At 40.2% G+C, this 24,814-nt stretch overlaps 1 protein-coding gene across 11 annotated transcripts in view; it reads left to right on the forward strand.

Moving 5' to 3' along the window:
* The window catches only part of FAM193A (family with sequence similarity 193 member A), a 251,275-nt gene that overhangs the window by 91,397 nt on the left and 135,064 nt on the right, over positions 1 to 24,814 (forward strand). The window lies entirely within an intron of this gene.

Consider the following 24,814-nt stretch of genomic DNA (forward strand, 5'->3'; position numbering starts at 1 on the left):
TTGGGGTTGCATAATATACTGGCGTCCCAAAATAGATGAGATGTTTTTGCTTTCTGGGAGGAAATACTTCCTGCTCCCTCTTCTGGCCCCTCATTCCATCCCTGGGGGGGTGGGGGTGGGGTTCACCTGGTGTTCCCTGGCTGCACCTAGAGTGGCTGATGGGGAGTCTGCCCTCCTTGATTGGACACAGTTTTGCCAGCACACTAGGGACAGGGGCCAGGGGAGGGCAAAGGATGTTTCAGTTTTTTTAGTCTGGGCTCAGGGTTTCTTTGAAAGAAGTTTATCAGTTCCATGTGCTAGTAACTCAACAGAAATTCTTTCCTGGGTGCGTTTCTCAGGTCTGTTTTTTTTGTCCATCTCTTGGTTTCATGCCTTAGCTTCATGGGGTGACCTTGAGACCTTTAGGCTTGGGTAGGAAGTCCTGATCTTGGACACAGAGCTGAGTCTTAGTGGGCCCTTGTACCCAACAAACTTTCCAGTCTACTCTTTGGGTCCCAGTAAGAGTTGGGTTTTGCAACCTTTTGGGGCCCTGCATTCTAGGACTTCTCTGTTTCCTTTGATTTCTGCTTACTAGCCAGCTAATTATTATTTGAGCTATTCTCTTTTTTTTTCTAATATCTTGCTAGGTGCAGTCAGTAGCAGCAGCACTCAATCCTGGTGTCTATCTTCCAACCTGGTACTACCCTCTGAGGTTGCACCAGTGATGGGTTGGCCAGTGGGTTGCTGCAGCTCTGCATGGGCCTCATCTTTCTGAAGCCCCATCTGTCCCCCTTGCTGCCCACCACCCCACTGCTGAGGCAGGGACTCCCGATTTAAGGGTTCTTTAATTGTAATTGCCAGTTTCTATAGTAAAGTAAAGCACTCAGGTGCTTTATTAGCCAAACCTCAAAATCTCTTCCATGATTAAAATAGCAATCGATTTCTCCCTCTGCTCTCCATCCGCTCTTGCCTCCTGCCTCATTCTCCTCCTTAGCACTTAGCCCTGACTCTCATTGCCTTTTACTTGTCCATTCTGTTTGTCTGCTTTTACCGAGAACAATGCCTGGCTTGGCATATATTAGACACTCAAAATATTTGAATGATTAAATGAATGAATGAAGAAAGGAGTGAATAGACTGTGGGTTCCCCTCATTAAAGGTTAGAAAGACAGCTCAGTCAGTTATCAGCTTTCTCACTCCCAGACCTTTTTGCTTTCATCATCCTATTTGACTTCTGCTTACTGTGTTCACTTTGAAGTGGTTTTTTTTGCCATTTTTTTCATGAAAGGCTCCCTAGTATTACCCATACTCATTTGTTTCCTGTTCACTTCCAGTCACCGTTCTTAAGTCTTCCTACTGCCTGACATTTTCTTTTTTTTTGCTACCAAAATTTCCTTGTCTGTTCTATTTCCAGCCCTGCTCTTTTATCTTTTTTTGTTGTTGTTTGTTTTTTGTTTTTAACTTTTTATTCTAGTAACATATACAACTTAAAATTTCCTCTTCTGACAACATTCACAAACGTAATTCAGCAGCGTTGTTAGTTGCACTCTTTACAGTAGGGTTCTCATATACAGTTCTGTTTTTAACTTTTTATTCTAGTAACATATACAACTTAAAATTTCCTCTTCTGACAACATTCACAAACGTAATTCAGCAGCATTGTTAATTACACTCATAACGTGCTACCAAAACCCCCAGTCAACCCAAATAGAAATCCTGTACAATTTAAACATTAACTTCTCATTCCCTATCCCCACCCCAGCCCCTGATAACCTATATTCTAAATTCTAACTCTGAATTTGCTTTTTCTAATTATTTCCTATCAGATCATTCAGCCTTTGTCATTTTCCACCTGGCTTATTTCATTCAACATGATGTCTTCAAACTCAACCATGGTCACTTAAGCCAGAATTTCATTCCTTTTTTTTTTTTTTTTTTTTTAATTAACGGAAAAAAAAAAGAAATTAACCCAACATTTAGAAATCATACCATTCTACATATGCAATCAGTAATTCTTAACATCATCACATAGATGCATGATCATCGTTTCTTAGTACATTTGCATCGGTTTAGAAGAACTAGCGACACACCAGACAAATATATAGAATGTTAATATAGAGAAAAGAAACAAAAGTAATAATAATAGTAAAAAAACACAAAAAACAAAAACGAACAAACAAACAAACTAAACCTATAGCTCAGCTGCAGCTTCATTCAGTGTTTTAACATGATTACTTTGCAATTAGGTATTATTGTGCTGTCCATCTTTGAGTTTTTGTATCTAGTCCTGTTGCACAGTCTGTATCTCTTCAACTCCAATTACCCATTATCTTACCCTGTTTCTACCTCCTGCTGGACTCTGTTACCAATGACATATTCCAAGTTTATTCTCGAATGTCCGTTCACATCAGTGGGACCATACAGTATTTGTCCTTTAGTTTTTGGCTAGACTCACTCAGCATAATGTTCTCTAGGTCCATCCATGTTATTACATGCCTCATAAGTTTATCCTGTCTTAAAGCTGCATAATATTCCATCGTATGTATATACCACAGTTTGTTTAGCCACTCATCTGTTGATGGACATTTTGGCTGTTTCCATCTCTTTGCAATTGTAAATAACGCTGTTATAAACATTGGTGTGCAAATGTCCGTTTGTGTCTTTGCCCTTAAGTCCTTTGAGTAGATACCTAGCAATGGTATTGCTGGGTCGTATGGCAATTCTATATTCAGCTTTTTGAGGAACTGCCAAACTGCCTTCCACAGTGGTTGCACCATTTGACATTCCCACCAACAGTGGATAAGTGTGCCTCTTTCACCGCATCCTCTCCAGCACTTGTCATTTTCTGTTTTGTTGATAATGGCCATTCTGGTGGGTGTGAGATGATACCTCATTGTGGTTTTGATTTGCATTTCTCTAATGGCCAGGGACATTAAGCATCTCTTCATGTGCCTTTTGGCCATTTGTATTTCCTCTTCTGAGAGGTGTCTGTTCAAGTCTTTTTCCCATTTTGTAATTGGGTTGGCTGTCTTTTTGTTGTTGAGTTGAACAATCTCTTTATAAATTCTGGATACTAGACCTTTATCTGATATATCATTTCCAAATATTGTCTCCCATTGTGTAGGCTGTCTTTCTACTTTCTTGATGAAGTTCTTTGATGCACAAAAGTGTTTAATTTTGAGGAGCTCCCATTTATTTATTTCCTTCTTCAGTGTTCTTGCTTTAGGTTTAAGGTCCATAAAACCGCCTCCAATTGTAAGTTTCGTAAGATATCTCCCTACATTTTCCTCTAACTGTTTTATGGTCTTAGACCTAATGTTTAGATCTTTGATCCATTTTGAATTAACTTTTGTATAGGGTGTGAGATATGGGTCTTCTTTCATTCTTTTGCATATGGATATCCAGTTCTCTAGGCACCATTTATTGAAGAGACTATTCTGTCCCAGGTGAGTTGGCTTGACTGCCTTATCAAAGATCAAATGTCCGTAGATGAGAGGGTCTATATCTGAGCACTCTATTCGATTCCATTGGTCGATATATCTATCTTTATGCCAATACCATGCTGTTTTGACCACTGTGGCTTCATAATATGCCTTAAAGTCCGGCAGCGTGAGACCTCCAGCTTCGTTTTTTTTCCTCAAGATGTTTGTTGCAATTCGGGGCACCCTGCCCTTCCAGATAAATTTGCTTATTGGTTTTTCTATTTCTGAAAAATAAGTTGTTGGGCCTGCTCTTTTATCTTAGCCTGACCCATGCCTTTGGGTTATGTGTTGCTAGTCTGACCTAGTCTGAGAGGCAGACAGAAATGCCTGTTCCCCATAGCTTCCTAACAGACTTCCAGATTATCCTGGGCAGTGGATTGTCTCTGCCAGATGCTGCCCCAGGGACCCCAGGTGTGTAATGGTGGAGCTATGTTTGTAGATGTAGATCTGTTACTTTTGCGACCTCGGCCTCTTTGTTGTACATTTACAAAATTCACCCTTTTTAAGTGTATGTTTCAATGAGTTTTGACAACTTTGTATGTCATGTATAACCAACCACTACCAAAATTAAGATACAGAATACAGTGGGACCTTGTTTAACTGAGTTCACAGATGAATTCAGATATATGTGATTGTCAATTGAGAAAAATAAAGGCAGAGAGAGAGAAAGAATTAAAAAATTTAAAAATTATTCCTATGATTAATTTTGTTACTAGAGTTCTTATTTGCCTTATTTATAAGAAATGAGTGCTAGGTATGTGCATATAAGAAATACTTATTAAATAACGGGGCTCACTGTTATATGTGACTTTTCACCTTACCTGAAGGATCCAGCAGTGTATTGATTACATAGAACAAGGTCCTACTGTATTCCCATATCCCCAAGAAGCTCTTTTGTCCAAACCTGGTCATCAGTACCCTTCTCTTGTCTGCATCCCCTTGTAACCTCTGGCCTGATTTTGTCCCCATGGTTTTCCTTTTTACAGTGTCATATAATTGAGAATGTGTGTCATGTAAATATAAGCTGTGTGTCTGGCTCCTTTCACTTCACACAGTGCTTGGAGAGCCATTGTAGTGCAGCATGACCAGTAGTTTTGTTCCTTTTTTTGAGGAATGAATTGTATGGATAGACCACAGTCTGTTTAACCTTTAACCAGTTGATGACTTTTTGGGTTGTTTCCAGATTTTGGCTATTTTGAATTAAACTGCTGACCATTCTTGTTCAAAAATTTTTTGTGCACCTCTTTTATATGTTGCTGTACTTGATTTTTGCTAGTATTTTGTTTAGGATGTTTGCATGAAGGGTTTTGGCCCATAGTCTTCTGGTCTTATAAGACTTCCCAGGGCCTCGTAAAATGAGTTGCGATGTGTTCCCATCTCTTCTCTTTTCTAGAAAAGTTTGTGTAGAATTGACATTTCTTCCTTAAATGTGGTTTGTACCTTCTTTCTTGTTTGTCTTGTAATGTTTGTTTACATGAGACATGGCACATTAGAAGCACAGCAGACTAGGGCGGGCAGCCTTCCCTGGGTGCGTCACCCCTCTGAGGCCAGGAGCCTGTGAGGTTGTCATTTTGGCAGTGGCTGAGCCAGACGGGGCTTTGTTGGTGGCCTAGTACATGTGCTGCACTACAGATTTGACTCCCTCTTTGGCTGGGGGCTGCTGTGCCCTTCTCTTTGGGTGGGATCTGGGGTACCTGGGGTCTCCCTCGCTCTGTCGACCTTCCACGCTCTTCACATTTGTAAAGCCTTTAGGGTAGATTTGGCCTGAGCCTTTGACTGTGGCAGCTTCTCCATCCCTGTGGTCTGGTCTAAAGCTCCCCTGCCCACTGTGGCCGCCTCCTGCCTTGTAAGGGTTTGGGGTTGGAGGTTGTGAGCCTTCTTTTCTCCCAGGGCAGTCTACTTTTGTTTCCCTTCCTCTTGGCCAGTGAGTCAGGGTCGGGCCCTGAGCAGGAGGGGTTCTCACTGTCCATGTGAGAACAGTGGGTGGGGTTTTGGAGTCAGTTCTCTACCTCACAGCCTCTCCTGGTCTCCTGGGAGCCCGTGGGAGCTTCCTGTGTTTAGGGCTGCTGAAGTGTGATTGTACACATGTGTTACCAATTTAGCTTGTTTTCTGACCCACTTTTATGGCCTCCTTCCGCCTTCCTTTCTCTGTGAAAGTGAGACTGTGAATGTGCCCCTCTTGCCTCAGAGGGGCTTATGGCACTTTTTAGCTTAGCTCACCTGATTGCCTTGGCACTTCAGCTCCCTGATGCACCCAGAATTTATGTTTTACAGCTAGTCTTGCTTTTTCTCCTCATTAGAACATTTCTGTTTTCATGCAGCTTTCTGTAGCTGAAGTGGAAGTTGAGCTGCATTGCTTTCTTCTAGAGGAGCATTCTTCTATTAGCAGTTAGGGTAGGTCATTGCTAGAAAGTTCTCCTAACACCCTGGCATCACAGTTCCTCTCTGTGCATTTCTCCAGATACGTTTTCTTCTGCTGTGGTTTAACTGTCTGTTCCTTTGATCATGTCCCACACCTTGTACCCCATCAACCTAAGAAATCTTTATTCCAAACGTCCCACTTGACCCTTATCAATCTTTCTAGCTCACTTGATTGTGTGTCCTCTTTTGCCATGCTTCTTTGACTTTATCTGCCCTTGTCAGTACATTGACGCCTACCGTCAGGTACCTCTGACCTTGCTTTTCTCCTAGGAGAGCCTCAGTTCCACGATGAATGCCAGTTATCACTCTGCTACAAAGCCCTGCGCTCCTTCCCCTCTCTGACCATGAGGCGGGATGTAACCAGCAGCCTCCGTGTACTGTCCCTTTTCCTTTGTGGTCCAGACCCTGGTGGGCTTCCAGCACCACTCTGACAGCTGTACCTTAAGGCGCCCTCCCCACCCCCACCCCCAAGTGCTCATCTCAGCTACGCACCTGCACACTTCCAAGAGAAGGTAACAGCTAACACGCAGGCATTTCTTCATCTTCTGCCACTCAGGCCTTTGCCTGATGCAGGTCTCCCCCACCCTGCGTCTTAGTGGGTGTCCAGTTTTGGGAAAAGCTGGGCCCTCCCTAGGGTCCTGAGAAGGTGCTCTTCTCCCCTCTTTCTAAAACTTCACTGCCTGGCTCTTCTTTCCCTCTCAGGCAGGCCGAGTCATTTATCTGCCTCGTCTCATGTGCAATCGGATACAAATGCTCCAGAATTGTCCCTTCTTGGCCTCCCCTTCCTGTTCCCCTTTGCAACCACGTATGTGTCTTGGTAAATGTAAATGTCTGCGTCGATCAGTTGCTTTATGCGTGAAACATTTTCCATTTCTTCTTGAGTTAATTTTGGCAAGTTATGTTTTTAGAAATTGTATTTTGTATGTTTTTAAAGTTATTAACGGCATGAAATAATTGTGTATAGTGGTCCCTTTTGTTTGTACCACATCTGTGTTCCTTACTCTCTTTTTTTCCATGACTCTTTAATTTCTGTTTGTACTTTCTCTCTTTTTTTAAAGCAGTCTTCTAGAATGCTAACAATTTTCTTTTCAAAGAAACAATTTTTTATTATAAAAAATTCCAAATTTTCATAAAAGTTCAAAGAACAGAACAATGAAAAACATGGACCCTCTACCTAGATTCATTGAATGTTAACATTTTCCTATATGTGTGTGCATACAAACACATGTGGTACAATTTTTTATTTTAATTAATAAAACCAGTCAACATATATTAACATTCTTTTTTTCATCACATAGTTGTTTATCATCATGATCATTTCTTAGAATATTTGCATCAATTCAGAAAAAGAAATAAACAGAAAGAAGAAAAAAATTCATACATGCCATACCCCTTACCCCTCCCTTTCATTGATCACTTGCATTTCAATCTATTTAATTTATTTTAACATTTGTTCCCCTATTATTTATTTATTTTTAATCCATATGTTTTACTCATCTCTCCATAAGGTAGATAAAAGAAGCATCAGACACAAGGTTTCCACAGTCACACAGTCACATTACGAAAGCTATATCATAATATAATCATCAGGCTACTGGAACATAGCTTTACATTTTCAGGCAGTTCCCTCCAGCTTCTCTGTTAAATGCCTTAACTAAAAAGGTGTTATCTATTTAATGTGTAAGAATAACCTCCAGGATAACTTCTTTTTTTTTTTTTTTTTTTTTTAAAGAGAGAGGGAGGAAGGGAAGGAAAGACAGAAAAGGAAGGAAGGATGGAAGGAAGGAAGGGAGGAAGAAAGGGAAACATCTTTTAAACATTTTCTTGTTTTTATTATATTTTGTTTGTTTGTTTGTTTTTTACATGGGCTGGGGCCGGGAATCGAACCGAGGTCCTCCGGCACGGCAGGCAAGCACTCCTGCCCGCTGAGCCACCGCGGCCCGCCCAGGATAACTTCTTGACTGTTTGGAATCTCTCAAACATTGACACTATTTTGGCTCATTTCTCTTTTCCCCCTTTCGGTCGAGAAGGTTTTCTCAATCCCTTGATGCTGAGTCCCAGCTCATTCTAGGATTTCTGTCCCACGGTGCCAGAAAGATCCACACCCCTCTGCGTTTCAGAACTTATCTGGTCCAGGAACCCGTCTGAAAGTTGTAGATTTTTGTAAAGTTACCCTAGAAAATGGAACCTTCCACTAGGGTAAGAAGGTTCTGTGCACTAGGGTCGATTATTAAGTGCCCACCCATGAATTATTCAGAAGTATTTGTAAATGTTCAAACATAGCTTTCTTGAGTCACCTTTATTCATATTGATTTTTAAATTCATGCTGTTATATAGTTGGAAATGATCATTTTATATTTTACTGATTCTAGTTCATGGTTAAGTTTTTCCAAGTGTTCGATTGTGGTTGAAAACAGTTTCCTCTGGTTTAAGTGGAGGCTTCTACGTACGCCCATTAGATCAACCTTGTTACTAGTGTTCTTAAAACCTTCTGCATCCTTGTTAAATTTTGCATCTTTGTCTACTAGTTTCTGAGTGAGATCAGTTAAAAATTGCCTCCTGAGTACATTTTTGTCCTTTTTTCAGTATTTCTAATGTTGCTTTATATGAGAATATAAATTCAAGAGCCTCATTGTCCCTTTTATTTGACGTGGCCCTTTTCTCCTCAAGAGCTAGCTGTTTGTTTGCTGTTGTGTCACTACCTGAGCTTCCTTCCTTCTTTCCTTTTCTCTTTTCTTTCCTGTCTTTTTTTCTTTTCACATCCTTTCATTTTTGACATTGTGTGGTTTTGGGTTTGCAATGCTGTCATGCAGTCAGCGTTAGAGGTAGGCTGTGTTTGGTGGTGTTTGAGAGTTTGATGATGACCATGACCCTCGTTCACTTACTGTGCTATTGATACGTTTGGATTTATTTCTGTTACCACACAGGTCACTCAGACCTTGCCGTTAACCCCAGAAGCCCCTCTTATGCCCCTCCCAATCATTGCCCTCCCCCGTGTAAGTTACCGTTCTCTTGATATTGATGGTATTGCTTTCTTGTTTGTTTTCAGTTAGTTTTAGGACTTAACCATCTGTCCCTAGACACTATAGCCTAGTTATTCTAGTTTGCTAGCTCCTGGAGTGAGACGTACCAGAGACAGAATGGCTTTTAAAAAGGGGAATTTATTAAGTTGCAGGTTTACAGTTCTAAGGCTGTGAAGATGTCTGAAAGTCTATAAAGATGTCCAAATTAAGGCACTAAGAAGAGGTTATTTTTACTCAAGAAAGGTCAGTGAAATTTGGGGTTTCTCTCTCAGCTGGAAGGGTACATGGCGAAGTCTGCTAGCTTACTCTCTTGGCTTCTCATTTCAAGAAGCTCCCCCAGAAGCGTTTTCCTTCTTTATCTCCAAAGGTCTCTGGCTTCCTGGACTCTCCTGACTCTAAAACTTTTTGCAAAATGGTTCCCTCTCCAGTAAACAACCCCACCTTGAATGGGTGGAGACACATTTCCATGGAAACCAACTAGACAGAGGTTATCACCTGCAATTGGGTGAGTCACATCTCCATGGATAATTAAAAAACTCCCACCCAGCGGTATTGAATGAGGATTAAAGAATTTAGCTTTTCTGGGGTTCACGACAGATTCAAACCACACACTAGTTTTCCTGGTTTTTTGAACTTCATAAAAATTTGATTTCACAGTACGTATTATTCTGTATCTGATTTATTTTGCTCGGTATTGTGTTTGAGACTCATAAATGTTGTAGTTTCTATATTTTCATTGCTCAGACTGTTCCCCTTGATAGATAAACTTTGTTTTCATTGTTTCCCATTTCTGCTGTTGGGTATCATGTTGCTGGTGTGAGCTTCCTGTGACTGGTCTCCTGGGGCTTAGGCTAAGACACTGCTGTCGATAAACTCAGGATGTTTTACAGCTGAGTAATTATATGCTCATAGCAGTAGCATGTTTTTTAATGAAAAATGACTTTTTCCAAAAACAAAAATAAAAATATTTCATGACAGGCATTGTTTTACATTCTGACTTACTGGATGAAAGCTGAATTCTTCTGTCTGCTTCTGTGTTCAATCTATTGTGATAGGTTGTTTTGGAAATTTATGGAGAAAATATTTTATAGGTTTTTCAGATGGCTGAGGATATTCTTCTTTGGCTTTACACTACACCATGACAGGTGATAGTTTCTGAATTGTTAGTTGAAGGGTGAAATCTGAACCCACAGTCAGTGAACATTTCCAGTCCATTATGTTAAAATCCTTGGTCTGTCTTGCACTCTGAACGGTTGTCTTGCCCATCTGTGTGTGTGACACCGCACAGTGGTCATGTGTAAAATGTTTTATTGAGCTACATATTTCTTAGTTCATTGACACCTTTCATTGTTCAGTATAAAAAAAGGCTGTTAATTTCACCACTGATCTCATCAGGAAGGTGTTTAAGTTTTGAGAAACTTTCAAGCCCACAGTGGTGGATGTAAGTTCTCTAAAGTTCTAGTTTTTGCTTGAAAGCTTAAATTTCTTTTAGTCACAAATAGTGTCAGTTTCAGGTATGAATTACCATAGTTTGTCTATCATTCTTTCAAGTAAAATTGTTGTTTCATGGGAGAGGCAACTTGTTTGGCACACAGTTCACAAGCGCTTTTCTTTGAGGAACCCATCCCACTTGGCATGCAGTGGAAATGCTTTCATGTACTCCTTGCTCATCACATGGTATTAGAAGATGCACCTGCAGGGCTGAGATCTCAGGCAAGAAAAAATTTTCCTAAATCTAGGGTATTATTAAATTACACCAGCTTCATTTTTTTTTTATTAATTAAAGAAAAAAAAGAAATTAACACAACATTTAGAAATCATTCCATTCTACATATGCAATCAGTAATTCTTAACATCATGACATAGATGCATGATCATCATTTCTTAGTACATTTGCATCGATTTAGGAAAAGAACTAGCAAAACAACAGAGAAAGACATAGAATGTTAATATAGAGAAAAAAATAAAAATAATAATAATAGTAAAAAAAAAAGACACAAACAAACAGACAAACAAAAAAAAAAACCCTATAGCTCAGGTGCAGCTTCATTCAGTGTTTTAACATGATTACTTTACAATTAGGTATTATTGTGCTGTCCATTTTTGAGTTTTTGTATCTAGTCCTGTTGCACAGTCTGTATCCCTTCAGCTCCAATTACCCATTATCTTACCCTGTTTCTAACTCCTGATGGTCTCTGTTACCAATGACATATTCCAAGTTTATTCTCGAATGTCCGTTCACATCAGTGGGATCATACAGTATTTGTCCTTTAGTTTTTGGCTATACTCACTCAGCATAATGTTCTCTAGGTCCATCCATGTTATTACATGCTTCATAAGTTTATCTTGTCTTAAAGCTGCATAATATTCCATCGTATGTATATACCACAGTTTGTTTAGCCACTCCTCTGTTGATGGACATTTTGGCTTTGGCTGTTTCCATCTCTTTGCAATTGTAAATAACGCTGCTATAAACATTGGTGTGCAAATGTCCGTTTGCGTCTTTGCCCTTAAGTCCTTTGAGTAGATACCTAGCAATGGTATTGCTGGGTCGTATGGCAATTCTATATTCAGTTTTCTGAGGAACCGCCCAACTGCCTTCCACAGTGGTTGCACCATTTGACATTCCCACCAACAGTGGATAAGTGTGCCTCTTTCTCGGCATCCTCTCCAGCACTTGTCATTTTCTGTTTTGTTGATAATGGCCATTCTGGTGGGTGTGAGATGATACCTCATTGTGGTTTTGATTTGCATTTCTCTAATGGCCAGGGACATTGAGCATCTCTTCATGTGCCTTTTGGCCATTTGATTTTCCTCTTCTGAGAGGTGTCTGTTCAAGTCTTTTTCCCATTTTGTAATTGGGTTGGCTGTCTTTTTGTTGTTGAGTTGGACAATCTCTTTATAAATTCTGGATACTAGACCTTTATCTGATATATCATTTCCAAATATTGTCTCCCATTGTGTAGGCTGTCTTTCTACTTTCTTGATGAAGTTCTTTGATGCACAAAAGTGTTTAATTTTGAGGAGCTCCCATTTATTTATTTCCTTCTTCAGTGCTCTTGCTTTAGGTTTAAGGTCCATAAAACCGCCGCCAATTGTAAGTTTCGTAAGATATCTCCCTACATTTTCCTCTAACTGTTTTATGGTCTTAGACCTAATGTTTAGATCTTTGATCCATTTTGAGTTAACTTTTGTATAGGATGTGAGATATGGGTCTTCTTTCATTCTTTTGCATATGGATATCCAGTTCTCTAGGCACCATCTATTGAAGAGACTGTTCTGTCCCAGGTGACTTGGCTTGACTGCCTTATCAAAGATCAAATGTCCATAGATGAGAGGGTCTATATCTGAGCACTCTATTCGATTCCATTGGTCAATATATCTATCTTTATGCCAATACCATGCTGTTTTGACCACTGTGGCTTCATAATATGCCTTAAAGTCAGGCAGCACGAGACCTCCAGCTTCGTTTTTTTTCCTCAAGATACTTTTAGCAATTCGCGGCACCCTGCCCTTCCAGATAAATTTGCTTATTGGTTTTTCTATTTCTGAAAAATAAGTTGTTGGGATTTTGATTGGTATTGCATTGAATCTGTAAATCAATTTAGGTAGGATTGACATCTTACCTATATTTAGTCTTCCAATCCATGAACACGGTATGCCCTTCCATCTATTTAGGTCTTCTGTGATTTCTTTTAACAGTTTTTTGTAGTTTTCTTTATATAGGTTTTTTGTCTCTTTAGTTAAATTTATTCCTAGGTATTTCATTCTTTTAGTTGCAATTGTAAATGGGATTCGTTTCTTGATTTCCCCCTCAGCTTGTTCATTACTAGTGTATAGAAATGCTACAGATTTTTGAATGTTGATCTTGTCACCTGCTACTTTGCTGTACTCATTTATTAGCTCTAGTAGTTTTGTTGTGGATTTTTCCGAGTTTTCAACATATAGTATCATATCGTCTGCAAACAGTGATAGTTTTACTTCTTCCTTTCCAATTTTGATGCCTTGTATTTCTTTTTCTTGTCTAATTGCTCTGGCTAGAACCTCCAACACAATGTTGAATAATAGTGGTGATAGTGGACATCCTTGTCTTGTTCCTGATCTTAGGGGGAAAGTTTTCAATTTTTCCCCATTGAGGATGATATTAGCTGTGGGTTTTTCATATATTCCCTCTATCATTTTAAGGAAGTTCCCTTGTATTCCTATCTTTTGGAGTGTTTTCCACAGGAAAGGATGTTGAATCTTGTCAAATGCCTTCTCTGCATCGATTGAGATGATCATGTGATTTTTCTGCTTTGATTTGTTGATATGGTGTATTACATTAATTGATTTTCTTATGTTGAACCATCCTTGCATACCTGGGATGAATCCTACTTGGTCATGATGTATAATTCTTTTAATGTGTTGTTGGATACGATTTGCTAGAATTTTATTGAGGATTTTTGCATCAATATTCATTAGAGAGATTGGTCTGTAGTTTTCTTTTTTTGTAATATCTTTGCCTGGTTTTGGTATGAGGGTGATGTTGGCTTCATAGAATGAATTAGGTAGTTTTCCCTCCACTTCGATTTTTTTGAAGAGTTTGAAGAGAATTGGTACTAATTCTTTCTGGAACGTTTGGTAGAATTCACATGTGAAGCCATCTGGTCCTGGACTTTTCTTTTTAGGAAGCTTTTGAATGACTAATTCAATTTCTTTACTTGTGATTGGTTTGTTGAGGTCATCTATTTCTTCTTGAGTCAGAGTTGGTTGTTCATGTCTTTCCAGGAACCCGTCCATTTCATCTAAATTGTTGTATTTATTAGCGTAAAGTTGTTCATAGTATGCTGTTATTACCTCCTTTATTTCTGTGAGGTCAGTGGTTATGTCTCCTCTTCCATTTCTGATCTTACTTATTTGCATCCTCTGTCTTCTTCTTTTTGTCAGTCTTGCTAAGGGCCCATCAATCTTATTGATTTTCTCATAGGACCAACTTCTGGTCTTATTGATTTTCTCTATTGTTTTCATGTTCTCAATTTCATTTATTTCTGCTCTAATCTTTGTTATTTCTTTCCTTTTGCTTGCTTTGGGTCAGTTTGCTGTTCTTTCTCCAGTTCTTCCAAGTGGACAGTTAATTCCTGAATTTTTGCCTTTTCTTCTTTTGTGATATAGGCATTTAGGACAATAAATTTCCCTCTTAGCACTGCCTTTGCTGCGCCCCATAGGTTTTGATATGTTGTGTTTTCGTTTTCATTCACCTCAAGGTATTTACTAATTTCTCTTGCAATTTCTTCTTTGACCCACTCGTTGTTTAAGAGTGTGTTGTTGTGCCTCCACGTATTTGTGAATTTTCTGGCAGTCCGTCTATTATTGATTTCCAACTTCATTCCTTTATGATCCGAGAAAGTGTTGTATATGATTTCAATCTTTTTAAATTTGTTAAGGCTTGCTTTTTGACCCAGCATATGGTCTATCTTTGAGAATGATTCATGAGCACTTGAGAAAAAGGTGTATCCTGCTGTTGTGGGATGTGATGTCCTATAAATATCTGTTAAGTCTAGCTCATTTATAATAATATTCAGATTCTCTATTTCTTTATTGATCCTCTGTCTAGATGTTCTGTCCATTGATGAGAGTGGTGAATTGAAGTCTCCAACTATTATGGTCTATGTGTCTATTTCCCTTTTCAGTGTTTGCAGTGTATTCCTCACGTATTTTGGGGCATTCTGGTTTGGTGCATAAATATTTATGATTGTTATGTCTTCTTGTTTAATTGTTCCTTTTATTAGTAGATAGTGTCCTTCTTTGTCTCTTTTAACTGTTTTACATTTGAAGTCTAATTTGTTCGATATTAGTATAGCTATTCCTGCTCTTTTCTGGTTGTTCTTTGCATGAAATATCTTTTCCCAACCTTTCACTTTCAACCTATGTTTATCTTTGGGTCTAAGATGTGTTTCCTGTAGACAGCATATAGAAAGATCCTGTTTTTTAATCTATTCTGCCAGTCTATGTCTTTTGATTGGGGAATTCAGTCCATTAACATTTAGTGTTATTACTGTTTGGATAATATTTTCCTCTACCATTTTGCCTTTTGTATTATATATATCATATCTGACTTTCCTTCTTTCTACACTCTTCTCCATGCCTCTCTCTTCTGTCTTTTCGTATCTGACTCTAGTGCTCCCTTTAGTATTTCTTGCAGAGCTGGTCTCTTGGTCACAAATTCTCTCAGTGACTTTTTGTCTGAAAATGTTTTAATTTCTCCCTCATTTTTGAAGGTCAGTTTTGCTGGATATAGGAGTCTTGGTTGACAGTTTTTCTCTTTTAGTAATTTAAATATATCGTACCACTGTCTTCTAGCTTCCATGGTTTCTGCTGAGAAATCTACACATAGTCTTATTGGGTTTCCCTTGTGTGTGATAGATTGTTTTTCTCTTGCTGCTTTCAAGATCCTCTCTTTCTCTTTGACCTCTGACATTCTAACCAGTAAGTGTCTTGGAGAACTCCTATTTGGGTCTATTCTCTTTGGAGTGTGCTGCACTTCTTGGATCTGTAATTTTAGGTCTTTCATAAGAGTTGGGAAATTTTCAGTGATAATCTCTTCCATTAGTTTTTTTCCTCCTTTTCCCTTCTCTTCTCCTTCTGGGACGCCCACAACACGTATATATGTGCGCTTCATATTGTCATTCAGTTCCCTGATCCCCCTGTTCAAATATTTCCATTCTTTTCCCTATAGTTTCTGTTTCTTTTTGGAATTCAGATGTTCCATCCTCCAATTCACTAATTCTAGCTTCTGTCTCTTTAAATCTACCATTGTAGGTATCCATTGTTTTTTCCATCTTTTTACTTTGTCCTTCACTCCCATAAGTTCTGTGATTTGTTTTTTCAGTTTTTGTATTTCTTCTTTTTGTTCAGCCCATGTCTTCTTCATGTCCTCCCTCAATTTATCGATTTGGTTTTTGAAGAGGTTTTCCATTTCTGTTCGTATATTCAGCATTGGTTGTCTCAGCTCCTGTATCTCATTTGAACTATTGGTTTGTTCCTTTGACTGGGCCATATTTTCAATTTTCTGAGCGTGATCCGTTATCTTCTGTTGGTGTCTGGGCATTTAATCAGATTTCCCTGGGTGTGAGACTCAGCAGGTTGAAAGATTTTTCTGTGAAATCTCTGGGCTCTGTATTTCTTATCCTGCCCAGTAGGTGGTGCTCGTGGCGCTCATCTGTCTGCAGGTCCCACCAGTAAAAGATGCTGTGGCTCCTTTAACTTTCGAAAACTCTCGCTGTAGGGGGGCGGTTCCCAGCCGAAGCGGCTTGGGGGAGTGCCAGTCCGAATCTCCCAGCTGGCCCGGGGATGCGCGCGCGGAAAGGGTCGCCGGCCTCCATGGCTTTGGGGAGCGCCTGTCCAAATTTCCCAGCCGGCCCGAGACGCCAAGCATGGCGGAGGGGGCTTCAGCCACCGCGACTTAGGGGAGTGCCTATCCACCGTTCCCAGCCGGACCAGGAAGCCACGTGTTTGGAAGGAACCCCGGTTGCCGTTCTCCGCGGCTTGGGGATCTCCGATCCTATTCTCCCAGCTGGTTTGGGGGATTGCGCGTGGGAGGCAGGGAACGCCAGCTGCCCCAGCTTGAGGGGACCGCCTGTCCAATTCTCCCAGCCAGCCCAGGAAGAAGGGAGGGAGGGACTCCGGCCGCTTGCCGCCCCAGCCCGGGGAAGCCCGTACCCCTCAGTGATCTCACCGGAGCAGGTTCTCCCAGCCAGTCAGCCGTTTCAGAATGGGGTACGCTGTCTTCTTGGTCTCTGTCGTGGCTCCGGGAGCTGTTCTGTATCGTTTCTGCTTCTCTAGTAGCTGTTCTGGAGGAGGAACTAAGATCCGCGCGTCTTACTCAGCCGCCATCTTCCGTGTCTTCCCCAGCTTCATTTTTCACACTGCGAATGCATGTCTGATAAGAATAGAATGACTCCTAGGATGGTTGGTCCCTGCCGCCTTTAGCCACAGTAAGAACTTGGCAGCATTATTCACTCCCTCAGTGCAAATGCCAGCACAAGGAAGAGGGCAGATAACATTTGGGTTGTTACTGCGAAGATAGTTTGGACCAGTGGATTTGCTGAAAGGCTCTTGGGGACTCTGAGGGGTCAATGGAGCACACTTTGAGAACTGCTGTTCTATGGTTAGTCTATTTTTTAGTGACTTGTGCGATTTCTTTGTAAATGCTGATTATGAACTGTTTCTTGTTATATGTATTACCAAATATTGCCTGCCCCTTTTCTGCACCGCTTTTCACTTTGCGTATAGTGTCTTTTATGAACACAAGTCCATTTTTTACTTAGTCAGATTCCTCAGTTTTTTTTCCCTTAATGCTTAGTGCTTTTTTTTTTTTTAAGTCCTGCTTATTAATAAGTCGTTTCCTTTAGTGAGGTCTTGAATATACTTTGAGTGTGAATTTTCTTCTTTCAGCACTGTCCATTCGAAATATGATAGAAACCATATAGGTAATGCCAACTTTTCTAGTAGCCATGTATCAGAAACTAAAAAGAAACAGTTGAAATTCTAATTTTTTTGCCACAATGTATACAAGATATTATTTCATCATGTAAGCAGTATAAAAATATTAATGAGATATTTTACATTCTTGTTTTCATACTGAATATTCAGAATCCAGTGTGTACTTTGACATTTAAAGCAGTTCTTACTTTGGCCTGTGCATATTTCAGGTGCTCCATAGCTGCAGGGGTCCAGCAGCTTTATTACCATTACTGTTTGCCTTTTATACTTAGACCTGCCATCTACCTGGAACTGAAAATGTTGTGTGGTATGAAATCAGGTTCATGCTTCATTTATTTCCTTCTGGATATGCAGGTCCCCAGAAACATTTATTGAAAGAACTATCCTCCCCCTGCTGTTCAGTGTCCTTTTGTTGTAAACCAAGAGGCCATATGTGTGCGATTCTATTTGTTTGCTCTCTGTTCTGTTCCATTGGTTTGTTTGTCTGTCTTAATTACCATATTTTTATAAGTAATTAAGTATGTTGTTTGTCTTACTGTAGTTTTATAATAAATTTCCTATCTAGAGAGGGAGTCCTTTCACCTTGTCCTCTTCAAGAGTGTCTTGGTAGTTCTTGGGCCTTGGCATTTCTATAAACATTTAAAATGCTCTTGTCAATTTCCACACCAAAAAGAAGCCTTTTTTTTTTTTTTTTACATGGGCAGGCACTGGGAATTGAACTCGGGTCTCCAGCACAACAAGCAAGAACTCTGCCACTGAGCCACTATTGCCCACCCAAATCTTTTTTTTTTTTTTTTTTAACTTTGTAATTGTATAGTATAACATATATACCATATATATATATTGTATGCATAACACATATCAAAGCAAAGAAATAAAAAAGCAGTAGTTTTCAAAGCACTCTTCAACAAGTAGTTGCAGGACTGGGATGCCCTTACTGCAGGCAGCAAGAGGAGACTTAGTGTCTTTCTGATATCAAGTTTCAAATCTGTAAGTGTGGAATTTTTCTCCATATACTAGTGTTTTATATTTTTCTGTGTTAAAGGTAGGATACCTTTTAAAAAAGATTTACCCTAGGTATCTGAAAGATCTGATGCGGTTTTTTTTTTTTAATCTTAAGTGATTTTTTTATTGAGGCAAAATTCACATAATATAAAATTAACCATTTTAAAGTCAACAGTTCAATAGCATCCAGTATTTACAATATTGTGTAAGTACCACCCTGTCTAGTTCCCAAACATTACATCACCCCAAAGGAGACCCTAGACTCCTCAGTGGGTATAGCATTTCCTTTTGGAATATGCCTCCTTGCTGAGGCAGAGCCCAGGCTGTAACAATGCCCTGGACAGGCACGGAGGCAGTGGGGATGGGTGGGGGGGGGGGGGTTGAGACCTTTTGCAGAGACAGACAGGGGCACTGTACCAACTCAGAAAAGGCTTGAACAACCACACCTGTCTTGGATTTGGCAATTTCAGTTAGACATCCATCTTTCTTTTTAAAATAATGCTGTTGGTTTAAATTTCATTGATTTTCAGTTTTGTCTTTAACTTGTTAACCAACTTAGGTTTTTACAGTTATAAAAAAGAACCATTCTGTTTTTTGTGTATTCCTCCTTTTCCATCCATTTCTTCCCCCTCCCCTCATGAAACCATTGGCCTGAGTTTTGTATTTGCCATTCCTGTATTTAAAATAATCTTCCCTTTAAAAAAACGTTTTACTGCAAATGCATATGCTTTCATGAATATTTTATTTAATTTTGTTTGTTTTTGAACTTATAAAGGATAAAAAACATAACTGTATTTTGGATTTTATGTTTGTATCTGTTCACATCATAAAAATAGTTTAAATCTGGTGCGGGAGTGGTGGTGGTGTTTTGGAGAATTATCTTTTCTTTAAAGGGGTCTGTATAACACTCAAGTGTTCTGCTACAAGGAAGGCTGATTATAATTAGCCAGAAAATTAATTTTCTGTCTGCTTTTCTGCTTTCAAGGTTGACTGTTTTAAAGGCTGTTTTGTTTGAGGACATTAACAGTTGTGTCTCTTTTCATAGATCATTAAAATATGACTCTTGAATTTTTCTCTAATAGTTAACTGTGCCCATAGGTCTAATCAAGACATGTGGATCTAATTTAAACAATCCATTTAAGAGTTTGCACATATTCCTTATCTTGAATGTTTGCCCTTTGGGTCATAACATGTAAAATTCATTTTTAATGAACTTGATGAAATTAGTTGTGATGCTTTTTGTCAGCACTATCTGGAATTGCCAGGTTGAAAGAACAAACTTGAGTCAGCCTCACAGAAAGTTAATTCCAGTGATAGTGATTTTCTTTGCTGAATGTAATGCTTTTGTGATTCATCCTTGTTCTTGCATGTAGCAGCAGTTAATTCCTTTATATTTCTGATTAATATATTCCATTGTGTGAATATACTGAAATTTGTTTCCAGATTTTGGCTATTATGAATAAAGCTACTGGTCACGTTCTAATACAGGTCCTTTTGTGGACCCTGTTCATTTATCTTTGACAGATACATAGGCCATGGGGTATTGTTTTTAACATTGTAAGAAACTTGCCATGCTATTTTCCAAAGCGCTTGTACTGTTTTTCAGCCATGTATGACACTTTCTGTCGATCTATATCCTCACCATAGCTGGGTATTCACAGTCCTTAATTGTAGCCACTCCAGTGGTTTATAGAGTTCTCTCATTATGGTTTTCATTTAAATGGCTGTATATGTTGCACATCTTTTCATCTGTTTATTTCCCATTTGTATCTTTCTTTGGTGAAGTAACTGTTCAGATCTTCTGCCCATTTAGTTGGGTTGTTTGTCTTATTATTGAGTTGTCAGAAATCTTCATATATGCTGGCTAAAAACCCTTCATGTTTTCTGTTTACAAAATTTTTCTTTCAGGTGTGGTTTGTTTTTTCACTACATAAAAGTGTCTTTTAACAAGTACGAATTTTACATTTTAGTCAAATCAAGTTCATCAATTTTTTAATGACTGGTGCTCTTTGGGTTCTGTGTAAGAAATTTTTGCTACCTTAGGTTATTGCTATGGTCAGGTTCATGTCTCAAATTGGCCAGGTGGTGGTGCCCATACATCTGCTCGGGCAACTGCTGGCCTGTCTCTTGCTATGAAACATTTCATGAACTCAAATCATGATTACATTGGCTCTATTCATACCTGATTGCACTTGTAATCAGCTAGGGGAAGTATCTTCTGCAATGAGTGACTCATAATCTAATCACTGGAAAGCTTTTAAAGAGGATTCAGAAGAGACAGTCTCTCTTCCTGCTTCAGCTGGAGAGCCTCTCCTGTAGAGTTCGTCCAGACCCTTCATTGGAGTCATCAGCTTCACAGCCTTCCCTATGGATTTGGACTCTTCCATCCCCAAGATTGACCAGCCAGCTTCTCTTGAGAATTCGTTGAGGCTCTGGGGGATAATGTTTTTGATACTTTACAGAGATTTGTGGAAATAGGAGGTGTAGAGATATTGGTTGTTGTTAGATACGCTGTATACATTAATGAGGGAAAGGGATGGGCTGAAGACTTCAAATGAGAAGCTTATGTGCTGTTTGACAGATGAAAGCATTTCTATGAGTGCCCTGAAGGAAAATATTATTTCCTGTAGCCGTAGACTTGAGATCTCCGAAAATCAGACTCAGAATGTTGTTGTAGAGTAGCAACTTTACAGTGTAAACTGAAACGTCAATTTGGGATCGCAACGTAATGGATTGATAATGATGTCAATTGAGAAGTTGAAACTCTAGGTCTTGGTGAGTCTTGTCTAGATAACCCTGTAATAGTCTACCCTGAGGACATAAATGCCCACCTCCAGCCTGCCCTGAGGAATTGGCCACCCAACCTCCACCTTAAGGGATTAGCACTAGAGTGATTAATCATGTTTCACCAGGTAAAACTGCAAATGAATGCCCTGAAGCAAATGGTTTGTAAGATTCTTCCAATTCTTTTCATGACCCACACCCATCACCCCTCATTTCTTCCAGACCTACAACTAGATTAAAGTCCTGATAGGCCCCAAAAGTTGAGGTACAAAGTATCACCCATGAGGAGGTACATTATACACCAAAAGAACTGTTTTCCAATTTATATAAACAGAAATCAGGGAACTATATGTAGCAATGGATTTTAAGGGTGTGGGATAATGGTGGGGGAAATATAAAACTGGATCAGGCTGAGTTTATTGATATGGTCCCACTAAGCAGAGATTCTGCATTCAGTATTATAGCTCAAGTGGTTAGAAAAGGCATTAACAGTTTGTTTAGATGGTTGGCTGAGATCAAAAGGTGGCCTACAATACCTGAGGTTGAAATGCCAGAACTGCCCTGATATAATGTAGATGAGGGGGTCCAGAGGCTTAGAGAGATGGGAATGCTAGAGTGGATTTATTATAGAAAGTCTGCTCTTACACTCTGGGAATGTCCAGAGATGCACTTTTTACCAGAACTGTGTGAAATAAATTTGTGAGACTAGCTGCATCATCCCTGAAGAGCTCTGTAGGTCAGATTTTACTGTGGGGTCTGCTGTCACTGAGCTAGAAACTTTAAACACAATGGGGATGATTGAATCCTGAGTTGGCAGAAGCTAGGTGACAGCACTTAATTGCCAAAGACAAGGTGGATGTGGCTATGATAATGAACATCAGACTGAAAGCAGGAGTCAAAATAATCTGATTTACAGAAATTTGTGGTGTTGGCTAGTTGATCATGGGGTACCTAGAAGTACAATAGATGGGCAGTCTACTAAATTCTTGTTTGAGCTGTATAAACAAAGAGTTCTAGGTCAAGTGAACAAAAGTTTAGCTTGAATTATAGAAAAAGAGAGTCACAGCCCTTTAATTTCCAGACTTGAGACAGTTTACATACCCAGAGCCCCTTGAATGAAGGGGAGGCCAGGGCCCTTTGAGGGAGGACCCTTGTTACACTGCCATGAATTTAAACTGTTCATCTTCCTCCCAGCCTTCCCCAGGAAGACCAGCGGCCTTTTACCAGAGTAACTGTGCTTTGGGGAACAGGAAATGATCAGATATTTCTGGGATTATTAGACACTAGTTCAGACGTGACATTAATTCCAGGGGACTGGTCTACCAGTCAGAGTGGGGGCTTATGGAGGTCAGGTGATTGATGGAGTTTTAGCTTAGGTTTGTATCAGAGTCTGTCCATTCTGTGGTTGTTTCCCTAGTTCCAGAATGCGTAATTGGAATAGACATACTGAACAACTACCAGAATCCCCACATTGCCTCTCTAACTCGTGGAGCGAGGGCTATTATGGTAGGAAAGTCCAAGTGGAAGCTATTAAAACTGCCCCTACCTAGCAGAATAGTCAGTCAGAAGCAATACCTGATTCCCAGAGGGATTGTAGAGATTACTGCCACCGTTAAGAACTTGAAGGATGCAGGGGTGGTGGTTCCCACCACATCCCCATTCAACTCTCCTATTTGGCCTGTACAGAAAACAGATGGGTCTTGGAGGATGACAGTGGATTATCGTAAGCTCAACTAAGTGGTGACTCCAATTGCAGCTGCTGTTCCAGATGTGGTATCATTCCTTGAGCAAATCAGTACATTCCCTGGTACCTGGTATGCAGCTGTTGATCAGGCAAATGCTTTTTTTTCTCAATAGCTGTTAGTAAGGGCCACCAGAAACAGTTTGCTTTCAGCTGGAAAGGTCAGCAATATATTTCACTGTCTTAGCTCAGGGGTATATCAGCTCTCCAGCCCTGTGTCATAATCTTGTCCGCTGGGACCTTGATCGATTCTCCCTCCCACAAGACATCACACTGGTCCGTTATACTGATGATAACGTGTTGATTGGACCTAGTACACAAGAAGTAGCAACTACTCTAGACTTTTTGGTAAGGCATTTGTGTATCAGAGGACGGGAGATAAATCCAACAAAAATACAGGAGCCTTCCACTTCAGTGAAATTTCCAGGCGTCCAGTGATGTGGGGCATGTCAAAATATCCCTTCTAAGGTGAAGGATAAGTTGCTACATCTGGCCCCTCCTGCAATCAAAAAAGAGGCGCAATACCTAGTTGGTCTCTTTGGATTTTGGAGACAGCATATTTGGGTGTGCTACTCTGGCCCTTTTATCGAGTGACTAGAAAAGCAGCTCATTTTGGGTGGAGACCTGAACAAGAGGAGGCTCTGTGACAGGTCCAGGCTGCTGTACAAGTTGCTGTGTCCCTTGGACCACATGATCCAGCAGATCCAATGGTGCTGGAAGTGTCAGTGGCAGATAGAGATGCTGTCTGGAGCCTTTGGCAGGCCCCTATAGGAGAATCATAACGCAGACCCTTAGGATTTTGGAGCAAAGCCTTACCATCTGCTGCAGATAACTACTCTTCTGAGAAACAGCTTTTGGCCTGCTATTGGGCCTTAGTAGAGACTGAACACTTAACGATGGGGCCACTAAGTTACCATGAGACCTGAGTTGTCTATCATGAACTGGGTGTTGTCTGACCTACCAAGCCATAAAGTTGGGTGTACACAGCAGCACTCCATCATAAAATGGAAATCATATATAGGAGAGAGGGCTTGGGCAGGTTCTGAAGTTACAAGTAAGTTACATGAGGAAGTGGCCCAAATGCCCACGGTCTGCACTCCTGCCACATTACTGTCTCTTTCCCAGACCAGAGCTATGGCCTCGTGAGGAGTTCCTTATGTGAATTGACTGAGGAAGAGAAAACTTGGGCCTGGTTTATGGATGGTTCTGCACGATATGCAGGTACCACCCCAAAGTGGACAGCTGCAAGACTACAACTCCTTTCTGGATGTCCCTGAAGGACTTTTGTGAGGGGAAATCCTCCCAGTGGGCTGAATTTCACGCAGTGCACCTGGTTGTTCATTTTGCTTGCAAGGAGAAGGGGCCAGAGGCGCATTTGTATACTGACTTGTGGGCTACTGCTAATGGTTTGGCTGGATGGTCAGGGTCTTGGAAGGACCATAATTGGGAAATTGGTGACAAAGAGGTCTGGGGAAGAGGTATGTGGATAGACCCTTGTGAATGGGCTAAAAACATGAAGATATTTGTGAGTGTACACCAGAAGGTGACTTCAGCAGAGGAAGGTTTTAATAATCAAGTGGATAAGATGACCCATTCTGTGCATACCAGTCAGCCTGTTTCCTCAGCAACTCTTGTCATTGCCCAGTGGGCTCACTCATGCACATTGTGGTTATGGTGGTAGGGATGGAGGTTATGCATAGGCTCAGCAACATGAACTTCCACTCAGCAAGGCTGACTTGGCTACAGCCACTGCTGGGTACCCCATCTGCCAACAGTAGAGACCCGCACTCAGCCCCCAATATGGCACCATTCCCTGAGGTAACCAGCTGGCTCCTGGTGGCAGTTTGATTATATTGACCACTTCCTTCATGGAAGGAGCAGTGGTTTGTTCTAATTGGA

This window comes from Tamandua tetradactyla, chromosome 19 (genome assembly GCF_023851605.1).
Source record: "Tamandua tetradactyla isolate mTamTet1 chromosome 19, mTamTet1.pri, whole genome shotgun sequence".
In the NCBI taxonomy this organism is placed as follows: Eukaryota; Metazoa; Chordata; class Mammalia; order Pilosa; family Myrmecophagidae; genus Tamandua; species Tamandua tetradactyla.